Consider the following 14,794-nt stretch of genomic DNA (forward strand, 5'->3'; position numbering starts at 1 on the left):
GGGACTGTTAAAAAATCAGAGGGGGCGATTTTTTTTCTCTCACAACAACGAAAAATATTGGCAATGTAATGAATTGACACACCAAGCTTTTTTCCTTCTCATTGCACAATTTCTTTGCTTCTTTATTTGTATTCCGGATTTACCCCTCTCATTCTGTTCTTTTCCTCTGATCTTTAATAACAGATAGTACATTATTAGATGGCTGCACTTTGGTTAACAGACTAACATTGATTTCCTCCATTTATAAATTGGCTCTGTAATTATACCATAAACTTTTCTCCTCTATCCCTTAACTTGTCTTCCTATACAGATGTTACTTACTTACTATCTATCTAGAAAAATGTATCTGGTTGATTTTTTTATTTCCAGGATTGAATGTTCAGACCAAGACCTAAACCTGGCCTTTCATAAGAAAGTGACTAATATATAAACCAAATGTAATATTGGATAAAACACTACACCAAATGGACAGACACAGATTAAAAGTAAAGTCCCCTGGTGACCTGGTGACCTGGACCTGGATCTGGTGGTCACTAATGGTTTATCTCTAGAGTCGAACTGCCATGAGAAAATCAAATCAATGTTCCACAATCTGCCACTAGATGTCGCTCATTGTACCAATACGGTTTATATAATACAGATTACCACAACAGAGTTGTGCAAATGAATTTCCCCCTGGGGACAATAAATCTAATCTAAACGAATGTAATATTCAATCCCATACTTGCCGATTGAGAACATACGTAACTTACCTCGTTTAAAGTACTTTCGTTGTAATACTATGGATTTAGTTGACACTACTAGCCGAGTTTCTTTTGTCGAAGAAGAAGAAGAAGAAGAAGAAGAAGAAGAAGAAGAAGAAGAAGAAGGCTACACAACAGTGTTACTCTGTTTTTACTGACATGTAACATTATATTTCACCTTGCTCTGTTTTTTTTACACACATTCAAAAACGGGAACATTTTCGGGAGTTTCAACCGGGTACTGGCCACCAAAAACGGGGACTTTGCCTGGAAAATGGGGACGTTTTGGTCACCCATCCGACTGTGTTTACAGCTAAGCCCACACGCTAACATTAAGACTACAAGCTCACTTATTGTTGAGACTTGTTTACACGTTGCTTGACCCACACATCTGATCTAAACATAGTAACGTGTGTTGGGGAAAATAATTATTTAAAGTTATTTAATAATTGTGACATTTATTGTGCTTTTTGATGGATGAATGATGCTCAAGGTGAAGGGGCAAATAAGACAACTGAGGGTGCAATGCCCCCTTTTGCCCCCTCGTGGTGTCGGGCCCGTGGCTACCATTAGCAGCTAACTTTTACTCTCCAATTTTTACAATGGAATCATAGATTATAAATATTTTTTTCAAAGCTACAGACACATTATCAACCTTTGGATTAACCGATTCAGCCACATTTTTTCTCATTTCAATGCCATTGAACACGTCTTTTGATCAGATTGACAGCTACGGTGAGACGATCTCCCATAAAAGCTCCGTAAAGGTATGTGTTGTGATGTCTGTGTTTGCTTCCCCTGTTGCGAGTTCGGATCGCTCAGTGATGATACTTCACCTATATAATCTGTGGAACTTCAGTTTTAATCGGATATCTTGTATGTACAGCTACGATAAGTAATAAGGGTATCTTTATCTTGAGTTCTGTGCCAAAGTGCATTTGCATTTTTCGCTCAGGGGTCATTTAGATGCTTCTTATGAGACTGGTTTTTTGTTTTGGTAAAAATGGTTTGTATCATCAGTTAGCTGAGATTATTCCCGTTAATCTGGTATAACACATTAATAGGTTCTTAAATATTAATATGCCCTGAGAGACACAGTGTCGTGAACAAAACAAAAAAAGACCCGCCGACGGTGTCTTTGGGGCTTAACAGAAGGAACCCGTCAAACGTCATGCAGATTACAGCTCCCTCTCTGTTGATATTTGGATATGTTTTTAAAACAAATAACAAGGATACTCTTTTCTAGGAAGTGCAATTTTGTCAAGGAGGGTGTATTATGCAGGACTCCAGGAAATTTCACTGAAAAGCTGCACGCATCATCCTGTTTTTAAAGAGCACTACTCTACTTGTGAAACTAAACTAAAAAAATCTACATTTTATTATTATACTTCACCAGGGTATCTTTCCCTGCTTTGGAATACCTGATTCGAATTAACAGCAGGCTTCCATGAAAGCCTTAAAAACAACACTCTGTTCTTTGTTGTAGTTTGAACATCATTTTAATTACCTCTCACTGCTAAAGAAAATGATTTTTTTTGTTGTTGTAATCTTTAAATCTGGATAACCATTCATGGAAAGATACCAGGTACATTTTATTTTCCTTGAACCTTTAAAGAGGTGTAGGAAATAGGCTTATTTGAGATGAAAATACTTTCTTTCATCCAACTCTCACCAAGAAAGCAATTAAGGGCTCTTCACAAAATGTCTTTCTTCCTATTTAATGAAAACCCACAAGGACATGATGAATTAAAATGTGTAAAATGATCACTGGTAATATACAGATTCTCTGCTTTTACCTGATGCTGACCTCTGACCTCTTAAGTCCCGGACACACCGGGCCGATTTCGGCCCTCGATAGAAGTCTGGCCATCGATGAGCGTCCAGTCAACCTACTCATTGGCGTGTCCAGCACCGTTGTGTCTTTTCGGCCGTGCCGATACCTTCCGCTGTCGGCAAAATAAATCACTCTGATTGGCTGTTCAGCTTAGCGAATCAGTGCATGAGAAGCAAAATGGAAGTGAAGAAGGCACACACAGACGGCTGTTATTTTTCATTCTCCAGTACCGCACTAAACATGTTTTTGATTATAAGTCGTTTTGTGAAACAGTCTGTGAAACAGACTGTGATGGACGAGAGTGAAAATAGAACGCACTCTATTTATTGTTTGTATATATCACGCAGTCTGTCTTCCGGTTGCCTCTTTTGAATTAAGAATACACACTACCGCCGCTTGCTGGTAAGGAGTTATTGCCACTCATGCATGCGCAGTGCATACGTGCTACTTGGCCGTCGGGTCCGTCAGGACTTGTTCTTTGGTGTCAGTTTGGTGTGTCAGGGCCCTTACCCCTGACCTCCTTGTGAATTATAATAATAATAATAAAGCTTTATTCATATAGCACTTTTCATGCAACACGTGCAGCTCAAAGTGCTTTACAAAATGACACACATCACAAGTTAAAAATAAACAACAAGAAATTCCCCTCAGATCAGATGTTATGACCTTTACAGATACATGCAGCAATATATAACACTTTAACAGGTTAAGAGACACAAGGAGGTAAAAGTATTTTACAAATAAAATACAATAAGATAAATAATGATTTATCTCAACATGGACTTCGCTTAGCACTGACTATTCGAAGTGCAACCAATCAGATAAGAGCTGTATGTCCACACAAGCTAGCAGAGGAGGTAGCCTTAGAAACAAACGAGGGATATGTATTGTAACCCTAGTTCTATAAGCACAGACCGAGCCCTCTACTGGACTCTACGGGTACTACTCTCAATGATACGCGAGTGTTCACACACTGAAGTTGTATGAACGTAGCCGGCCAATCAGGGCGAGCCTACCTGAATGCGCGCGAATATAAGGCAGCTACACCTCCTGACTATCATCTTACACCCTCTTCAGCGAGCGGCATAGGAAAGACAGGGCCCCTAGGTAGAAGGCTCTGCCTGTGCTTATGGAACTAGGGTTACAAGACGTAACCCCCCGTTCTATCTCACACAGGCTCCACCCTCTACCGGACTCAATAGAGAGGCGAAGTCCCTCCCTTTCCGGTGGACCTCCATGGGACCTTATTTCGGAAAAATTATGTATTGAAGTCAATGGCGAGAGAAAGGTTATCTTTCGATCCCGTTTGAATTGTGCCACGAATTACACATATGTGACCCGCTCTATCGAAATCAGTCGGAAGTCGCAATGGCTCATTTCAAAATAACCGTGGATTTGCGTAAAAAACTATTTTTTCGGGGTTCGTCACAGCAGGCATAACAACAGCCGGTGTTTCTCGTGAGGGTTTTCCCCGGGAAATAAACGCAATACATACAAACGCAAAATTACACAAACACACACGCGCATATACACACGCACACACACTCGCGAGCTTCCCCCGGACCAGTAATCCAAACGAAAATATCTTCCCTCCGTAGTATTTTGATCATTTGCTCCGCTAATAATCAATCAGATCGATGGATTCCAGAGAAGAGAAAACATTGAAGGCCTTTTTCTCAAAATGAGGACTCGGTGACAGTCATTATATAATGTGACATATTTCGCTTAATATTTGGAGTACAAAAACAATCCTGATATCATTAGAAAGCTAGGAATATCCTCTTTCCAGCAGTCTATACAACTCAAAATGTGTCTTCGGGTCAATGCGACTGATTTCGATAGAGCAGGTCACATATGATGTTTGTCAATTTAAAAGATAATTTTGCAAGTCAAAAAAATAAAAATGTGTCGTAAAACTGTGAAGTAACACATTTTTTTGTGTGAAACGCTCAATGAACTATATCTCTTGTCTCACACAACAACACACGTCAACAAGATGGCCGTCACTACTGTCTTGCTAAAAAAGGGATTGACTATCCTCACTATCACCACAATGAAAAACGTCCAGAAGAATGTCATGCAAAGCTGCCTGCCTGCCTCCTTTCATTCTCCCTGAACTTCCTGATCTTTTGAATGTTCAATGTTAACCATTTGTGCAGATAGCATGAAGTAGAAAAGATCGCTGATGCTAATGCAGCGTTAGCCTGTCTCCCTCGGGGGCATCCGGGCTCAAACGGTGTATTATAGATTGATCACACCGGTGTGACAGTACTCTTCAAAAGGTTCACGAAGTATGACTACTACTCTTACTGTTTAAGATTTTGGGTTACTTAATGTTACTTCATGTTAAGGCTAATAAAAATGACAAGGCTAAGGCTGTAATGCTAACTAACGTGCTTGCTGCTAGCTAGGTAGCTAACTTGATCCAGCCACTCCTGGTCCTTTCATCAGACGGGAAGCGAAATAACGAGCAAGACCCATTGCTTGTATGATTACAACCTGGTACAAAGCACACAGACATCTTGTTAAAGTTGTCTTATCTTAGCTATCTCTTATATTTAGCGGAGGAAAACAATTATGACATCAGTTATGACCATAGGCGAAGTTTGGGGGGGTTCCCGGGGTGCCCGGCACCCCCTGGTGGCCGGAGTCTTTTTTTAAATTTTTTAGTTATGATGTACAGATAGTAGGTGGCCTAGATAAATATAACTCTGGAACGCTATATCAATAAATGCAAACTCAATAAACATAATAAATGTAAATCCACAAACATATTGTCTCAGTGTGTACTGCTGTCAGAGACAGAACATTACTCAAAAATGAGTCTACACAGACGATCTGTGCAGCTGCTGCGCCCTCACACGCTGCACGCACATGCGCACTTTGAGCACTCAAATTCAGACAAGTCGAGTCTGCCAGCCGCCAAAACCTGACAGGAGAAGACTAAAAAAATGGATATACGCAGGTTCTTCGCAACCAAAACAACTCCAGTTTCGGATTCAAGTTCCAGTGCCACCGTTGCTGCCACCCAAGCTGCACCTGCTCCGGACCCGCCAGTCCCGCCTCGCCCGTCGACCAGCCATCACATCTTGGCGCCGGTCGGCACCGCAGCTCCCGCCGCTTGCAATCCCTGTGAGACAGCCTCTGATGGCGGTCAACTTCCCAGTGACCTAGGAGATAAAAGTGTGGGCCCCAAACAGCCAGTGCTTCCCGTTTTCCCAAGACACAAAATTGGAGATAGAAATCGTTGCTTTTCTGCATTCTTTTATAACAAGCATCCGTGGCTGGAGTACTCTGTTTCAAGGGACGCAGTGTTTTGTTTTTGTTGCCGCCACTTTTCCAAGGAGATTGAAGAGGAGGAAGACACACTAGCTAAACAAGGCGGGCGATATTGGAGTAAGCTAACTGAGAGGCTGATAAAGCATAGCTCTTGTGAAAAACACAAGGCCTGCATGAGACTGTGGGAGGGCTACAAGGAAACTGAAAAGCATGGATCTGTCAGAGTCCACTTGTCAACCAGTCACCAGAACACAGTGGATACAAACAGGGAGTATTTGACAAAGGTCGTGGATGTCGTTAAGCTGCTGTCTCAACTGGGCCTCCCTTTCCGTGGACATCTGGAAATACAATGGAGAAAAAAGGAAATACAAGAAAATAAAAATGAAAAAAAGCACACAAATACAGTCGATACAGAAACAGATAAAAGCAAGCCGGATGATGATGATGAAACAAAGGGAAACTTTTTGAGTCTGTGCGACTTCCTCGGCAAGTATGACCCAAGTTTCCGCAAAATGCAGGATGAGAAGTACTTTAATTGTACAAGTCCAGATTTTCAAAACGAGGTCATCTCTTTGTGTGCAGAGCTAGTCAGAGAGGAAATAGCAAATGCAGTGCGTGAGACTGGTTTTTTCACGGTTATTGCGGATGAGGCCAAATCATCAAAGTCTGAACAACTGTCTGTGTGTATCAGATATGCAGAAAAGCTACAGGTTAAGGAGCGATTAATCTGCTTCATTGACTGCTCTGCCTCCCGAGATGCTGCTGGGATTGTTGAGGGTATCAAGAAGGGGTTGGAGTCATGTGGACTGCAGGACGTCCCAATAGTCGCACAGTCGTATGATGGGGCCTCAGTTATGTCTGGGCATTTAACTGGAGTGCAGCAGCGTATCAAGGAAGATTACCCCTTTGCCATCTACGTACACTGCATGGCCCATAAACTTAATCTGGTCCTGGTGGAATCATGCACAGTCAGCAGAGACATCAAAATGACGTTAAATGTTATTGATAAGCTGTACTCCGTGTTTTCAGAACCAAGCAACCACCACAGGTTTCTGGTGATGCAGAAAACACTCGAGATGAAGGCAAAGGAAATTGGGCAACCCAGTGACACGCGTTGGGCGAGCAAATGGCGATGCGTCTTTGCGGTTAAATCACATTATGTGCCTATCACACGCTGTCTGAAGGAGATGGTGGATGAAGGAGAGAAATGGTCAGTGGAAGCAAGTGGGTTGTATAATCACATGACCACACCTGGCTTCATCGCCTGCCTCATTATCCTTGAGGACCTACTGCGGGTTGTGCACGTTGTTCACAAGAAACTTCAGTCCAAATCCACAACACTTGCAGATGCTACCTCCACGATCAACAGTCTGAGAGCACACTTGAGGGAACGCAGAGGAGAGGAGGAAGGTGCGCAAGACATATGGAGCCAGATCAAGCAGTTTGGCGAGGACGTCGGCATGCCAGTTGCCACTGCAGAAAGTGACCCCCCCTCCATGGCAAAGCGAAAAAGAAGTTCAAGACCCCCTTTGTCGCTTTACCAGTATGTAGTGGGGGCCACACGTGGGCAGCGCCAACGAGATGAAAGGAATGAGGAAATAGACGGACAATTTGAGGCTCACGCCATCTACTGTCATTTATATCTCCCTGTGCTGGACAATATGATGGCCGAGTTGGACAGACGGTTTTCAGGTGAAGCCATGGAGCTTGCAGCGGCATGTGATGCTGTGATAAAGTGTGAGAAGAAAGGCATTGAACCACTTCTGAGAAAATATGCAAGCCTCAAGATCGTCCATCCACAGCTGGTGACAGCAGAAATGGACCTGATAAAATGTGCTGTCCAATCTCCCATTAACCTGAAGGACCTGCAAAACGAAGTGAGCAAGGAGAGCTATCCAAACTTCTTCCCATTACTCCAGCTTGCACTGACACTGCCCATTGGATCAGCGACATCAGAGAGAAGTTTCTCAGCAATGAGGAGGATCAGAAACTGGCTGAGAACTACAATGATCCAGGAGAGATTTTCTGATCTGGCCCTGCTGCACATTGAGGGAGATTTGACTGCAAAACTGTCAGTTGAGAAGATAGTGGACATCTATGCCAAAAAGAGGCGCCTGATGCTGCACTAGGTAAGCCATTCATTCAAATTATTTCGTTTTGTTGAGCTTAAATGCGTAATTGCGCAGCATCTGCATCCGGGGATAGCCAGCTGCAGTAAGCAGCAGACACCGCTCCACGCTCAAACCAAAATCCTCCAAATTCTCCCGTTTGCGTTGTGCTCACATGCTTCGGTCCTGCTAGCGGCCGCTGCTGACAGTTGTGGGGCAGAGACGCTGAATGCATGGAGATCATAATCACTAGATGACGGTGAACAAAAGTCATTACTTTGTTGGTTGGCTTTGTTTTCATCGCTGAAATTAGGTCAAAATGTGATAAAACTGCTGTGCTTATATCCTACAGTTATTAGTTAGTATGCCTATACAGTTCATTAAAAAGTGTGTGAGCATTGGGGAACATTGATCCTACAGACCTCTGTGTTATAGCCTAATTATAGCAGCAGTATGTGCCGCAGCAGCCGTTTTATTTTGCGGCGAGTTCCGCTGCCATAGTAATTTCATCTATTGGGCATATTAGTTATGAAAACACACCTGCAGTAGCCTGTAGGCTATTCTGATCAATTTTCATGTATGAATCCTTGTGTTGCAGCCTATAGCTATACAACACATTTGTAGTTATTTTTTGGCACCCCCGACCTTAAAGTTCCAACTTCGCCCATGGTTATGACATCACCTATGCGACTCTGGGATTTGTAGTCTTTCTAGTTGCGTATTTTTCATAGTCTTATATTTCAACAGTTATACGACAAACTGACTTTTTTGACATGGAAATCATTTTTAAGATTGACAAACATCATATGTGTAATTCATGGCACAATTCAAACGGGATCGAAAGATAAGTTTTCTCTCCCCATTGACTTCAATACATAATCTTTCCAAAATAAGGTCCCATGGGTCGGAAGTAGATGGGCGGGACTTCGCCTCTCTATGGGTACAGTGGGTGGAGCCCCGATGGATAAACGCCCTGTTGCCCTACAACATCGACCCACCACACTGCCCCTGACCGGCCATTGGTTAACAGCCACCGCACCCCTACTTCCTATCATCCAGTTGTGACCGTGGAGAAGTCGGGGCCGCAGCTTACTTGGCTGGGTAGAGCCTAATTGGTCTGAATAAGCCCATAGCTCCACCCTGCAGGTGCCAACGCAAATGACTATACCAGGGTTCCTGCAGGTTTCGCCAACTCAAATTTAAGACTTTTTAAGACCTTTTTAAGACCACATTGAATAGAATTTAAGACCTATTTCACAGCAATGAAGTATGAAGGAAAATTGCTATGAAAGAAGAAATACGTCCCATAATTACTTACAAAGTAAATGTATTCATGTTCAATATAAGAACAATGACTGTTAAAAAGATACTGTTCAAATTATTATTTGTTTTAAAGTTCAATAAATGGATGTTTTCAAAGTCAATGAATTTAATAATCATCGTATTTAATAATCATGATATTAATTATTGACCAACATAATCGTGATTATAGCCATAATCGAGCAGCCCTAGTGTGTGTGTGGGTGTGAGAGAGAGAGAGAGAGAGAGAGAGAGAGAGAGAGAGAGAGAGAGAGAGAGAGAGAGAGAGAGAGAGAGAGAGAGAGAGAGAGAGAGGTGTGGCGGCTTGTGCATGTGTGTGTATGATGAAGTTCACATTTGACATTGTGCATGTGCCAGTCAAGTGCCTAATAACAGCAGACACCTTATCAAGAGCACCTGTAAAACACACACTCACACAGGATGAAAAGGACAAGGAAGCAGAGGTCAAGGTGTTTGTGGATGCAGTAATGCAAAGCCTTCCTGCCACAGATGCCAGATTGAGAGTAATAACAGAGAAACAGAAAACTGATCCTGTGTGTGAAAAACTAAGCAAGGACTGCAAGAGAGCGTGGCCTGAGAAACATGCCCTTCCTCCAGAGCTGGGGCCGTTCTGGCCTGAAAGAGAGACACTCACACTGGCTGGAGATCTGCTCCTCAGAGGCCAAATAATCGTCATTCCCCAGAGCATGAGACAAGAGATCCTCAACGACCTTCACCGTGGTCATCAAGGTATTGTCAAGTGCAGAGCAAGAGCCCGCCAGTCTGTCTGGTGGCCGGGTCTGTCGGTACACATCGCCAAGCTGGTGGAGAGCTGTAACACATGTTCACAACACAGAGCAGATCACAGAGAGCCTTTGCTGACAACCCCAGTACAGGAGAAACCCTGGCAACGTGTGGGTACAGACTTATTCTTCTGGGAAAAGAAGACTTATCTACTAATAGCAGTGGCGAACCGTGTCTATCACAACTGGACCTTCTGTAGACAGCCCCCTCCGCGGCATTATAATGTCCGTCTTTTCGCTGAATTGTCGTCTTGAAAAGGGTACTCACAACAATTCCGCAAAACAGAAAAACTAATTAACCTTTATTTAAACATTAAAGAATACTTTAGGTTAAGGTCTTCTTATAAATAATAAAAAGCTTTTGGGGGTATCTACAGATAAATATTAAGCCTGACAAAGTACTTAACGTCTAATATATTGCTTTCCTGCAATGTTAACTCTGTTGAATCACTTACTTTAACTGATATTATACATAATTAATTATAGTCTTATAAGATGTATGTAGATAGAATAATAAATGTGCAGAATATGACAGTTTAATGGTGGAGGTATACACATATTGATAGATGTCTTGTCTTGTAATGCACTGTTGAGGAACCTGCAACAATTCTGCAACAGCATCATCTTCACCTGTTGCACTTGACATTTCAACGTTAAAAACAATAAAACGGCATGAATTGCTTCGTTGCATTCATCTAGATCCTCTGTCTCGAGCCAGTTAACTAGCGGGCCTTCTAGAGTACCCTGGAACCGAGTGAAACTCTGAAAGAATACGCCCATTGGCTACAAATCAATATACTGTCTGATTGGTTGATCAAACTGTCAGTCCAAACGTACGATCTCATTCAGTGCAACGGCAAGGGCATTCGATCAAGGATGTAGAATACCTTGGTTGAAGGATATTCCACCCAGAGACCCAGAACAAGATCTGATTGGTTGCTTTCTTTTCTAACACAAAACCACTGAAATGCGTAGTGCATGGTCCGAGAAGGACAAACAAATCAACGTAACACTGTAATATTACAGATCGACAACACAAATACGATTCTCATTTATTCATTTTATATACATTTTATTACACTTTATTACATTTTATTTATATAATTAAATCGATTTTTTTGTTTGTTTTATCTGAGTGTTCCAGGGTATTCTCTGAATACCTTGAAGGCCCTGACGGTTCGCCACTGACTAATGGTGGATAATTTCTGACGCTACATTGAAGTAGCACAGCTCAACATTGCCACGGGATACCTGAAATGGTTGTCTCTGATAACGGACCTCAATACAGCAGTAGAGACTTTTCCAAAGAGTACGGATTTACACACACTACCAGTAGCCCCAGATACCCACAGGCAAATGGAGAGGCGGAGCATACAGTGGCAACAGTAAAAGGTCTGTGAAAAGGATGTGGAGAGAAACTGAAAGCTCTTATGACATATCGAGCCACACCTCTTGAGAGTGGTTATTCCCCTGCACAACTCCTCATGGGGAGACAGTTACGCACCACCATACCGCAGCTTCCAGCAACCCTGCGTCCCCGATGGCCAAACTTGGGAGAATTCAGGAAGACAGAGAAGCGGGCAAAGGAGAACCAAAAACGCAACTACAACCTGCGTCACAGAGCCCGTCCTCTGCCACCACTGCAGTCTGGTCAAAATGTGTGGCTTCCACGAGAGGAAAAACAAGGGACAGTGATTCAGCAGGCTACGACTCCCAGATCTTACGTCGTTCAAACAGATGAAGGAAAGTTCAGGAGAAACCGTGCACACCTGCGCCCTATGCACCATACACAACCTCAGGTGCCACCGGATGAGACTGTTACAACTACAGAGCAAAGCAACACTGCCTGCTGCCTGTAATGAAGAGAGTTGCAGGCATACAGTCACAAACGACAACCCATATGTGACAACCTCAGGAAGAGTTTCTCGACCCCCAGAGCGTTTAGATCTATAAGAGACTGTTAGTAACAATAATAATGCAGTCCGAAATGTTCTGCTTTATATGAATATGCCTATAAGAGTTGCAGTGACGATCAGTGAGGTTCATGGCTGGTGAGGCACTGACTCTTTCAGAGTCAGATTTACAAATATTATATTTTGACCTTAATCGAAATATTCGGCTATTTTCAAAAGCTTTTTTAGTCTGATGCTTCAATTCATTTTAAACAGACCGTTCAACAAAAGGATACCCAACATCTAAATATTGGATTGTTCTTTCTTAGTAAGATCCCATTTTCATTACAATTGTGGTCTTACCTTGACTTGAAGATGAAGTCCATGCTATCCTTCTGGACAACAATCTCAATTACTTTTTTGTAAAAGTCCTCCTTATCTTCCTGTAATTTTAAAAGTCGAGTTTGTTGTTTTTGTCTACCGTCTCTGCGTAGAATAACAGTAGCGACAAGAACCTGTGGGCTCATGTGCGCCCCCTTCAGTGCGGCAGAGGTTATGGCTGCCTCCCCTGGTGCTTTTTTCATTGCCGTTGTATGATGAGACCAGCGAGCCTAAATATCATATATACGTGAAATAAGTTATTTAGAGACTATGGATGGCGAGGATAAATGTAATAAAGGGATCTACAAACATTACATTGGTGACATACAGTGAGATGGTAACAGGCATGCGCTTAGTGCCCGCGCTCCAGCCAGTTTCTGTGGGGTGACGCATTCTGAGGTGAGGCAGAGCTCATCTGTGCCTCACCTCACCCCACAGTAACTGGCTTGAGCGCGCTCACAAAATAAGTGCCTGCGTTAAATTAGTGCCCGCGCTCCAGCAAATTACTATTGGCTTACGAGAGGCAGAGCTCGTCCCTGCCTCACTTCTCATCGCTACCCGTAGTTGTAGCGGAGCTCGGCAAATTTGCTGATTTTGACATTAAAAAAGCGATTGGAATCATACATAAAGCACATTTACAACACAGATCAGTGGAGACATTTTATTATTTTTATTATTATTACTATTTAGTTTTTCTTTAGTTGTTTTTCCGTTACATTGGAGTATGACAGGTGAGGCTCTGCCTCCCCCTGACCGCACGTCGCTGAAGAGTTGTGCTAAAGAGGGTGGTTCCTACTTAAGAGGGGAGGTGTTCTGTAAAAGGAACTACTGTTTAAAGGTTGTTCCTACACGGACCGTGGGTTGTGTTACACCCAACCCGGTATCACAGCAAGACGTGAACATGTGACGATTTACCATGCTGGGAAACGTGAAGATGTCACGATTTCGTCCCTTCAAACGTGACAGTTACACGGTATTGTTAACCAGTGGAGAAATACCCGGAAATGCTAAGCAAATGCTACCCCGACGGTCGGTTTTTATTGTCAATATTAATATAATAATGATTTATTTTTTAATAGTCACACTCGATTACGCCGATTTTCTTGTTGCCCCAGCTGGTCGACACCTCTTTTAGCAGAAACAAAGGCTATATTAATGTATTCAATTGATGTTAATCCATGTGTGTGGATGTGGAATTAACGGACGTGACGTTGTGCGATTGCGTTGCCAGGCAACAGCTTCGGTTCATGTTAATTTACAAACTCTTCAACTACAACCGTAGTTATAGTTAGAAGGCCTCACGAAATACTTTAAAGTACATTTAAATGTAAATGTGAAGGAGTGTGTGTATAACAAAATACATCAGTCATAAACGAAACCGGAAATAGACGTAGGCAAGATCCTCAGCTCGATGATTGGATGGTTTAGCCGCAATGCACGCTGGGATTTGGTGTTTATGCGATGTGAAATCTGAAAGCATTTTTTAAAAATAAAATAATACTTTATTCCGATTGTGCTTGCTTTTCTCTTTGAAAGTCATCACATAACGGCATTGTAATACACGGTTCGGCTTCATTAAATATTACATATCTGCCGTAGTTCTCTATTTATAGAGCCCTGCTGAGAAGACTTCTAGACAAACAGGAAGAACTGTCGCCAAAACTGAAAACGTGACGTGGATCATAAATATATAAGCAATTAAACAACATCTTACATTTCTTTTCACACAATACGTCTCTTTGCAGTATCAACACTAATTCGGCTGACTTTTATATTTCATCCAATTGGTAGATTGGCTGTATTTACACCATAACGGTGCACAGGTGATAGAAAGGGACACCTGGTGGTTAATGCACGTTATTGAATTTTATTATTTTATTATTATTATTAGTGTTACCCCAACGCAGACTTCCCTGCTCTGTTGCTGTTCCCCCGGGCCGTCCGCCCGAATCCCCCTTCTCGTCCTCTGCTTTGTCGCCGGGCCGTTCGCCCGAGTCCCCCTTCTCGGCTTCTGCTTTGCCCCCGGGCTGTCCGCTCGAGTCCCTCCTCCGGTCCCGCTCCACCATACTTTCATAATTTCAATGCAAAATGGGGGGGGGGGGGGGTACTAGTGGACCGCCGGAGCTGTTAGATTAACATTAACACGCTTATTCTAGTTGTAAGTGCACTGCCTTGCGGCCTGTAGCACCGTCTTTGATGGAGCATATGTGTGGGCTGGACCTGTATTTTACAGGAAAGGATTGAGCAGAGAGTAGAGTAGTTGTCGATTCTTGTTCTGTTTTCCGTGAATATCTGCCCTCACCCTCTCAGACTTTGAGTTGCGCGTGCTACTAAAGAGACGTGTTACCATGGAAACCAAACAATGGTGTAGCTGTATTAAAGTCCGAGTGGAAACAGTCGTGTGTAAATCTGATTTTGTCAGAAATCGGGAGAAATGCGGGAGAAATGCGGGAGA

Source organism: Notothenia rossii (assembly GCF_949606895.1).
Source record: "Notothenia rossii genome assembly, chromosome: 2".
NCBI classification, from domain to species: Eukaryota; Metazoa; Chordata; class Actinopteri; order Perciformes; family Nototheniidae; genus Notothenia; species Notothenia rossii.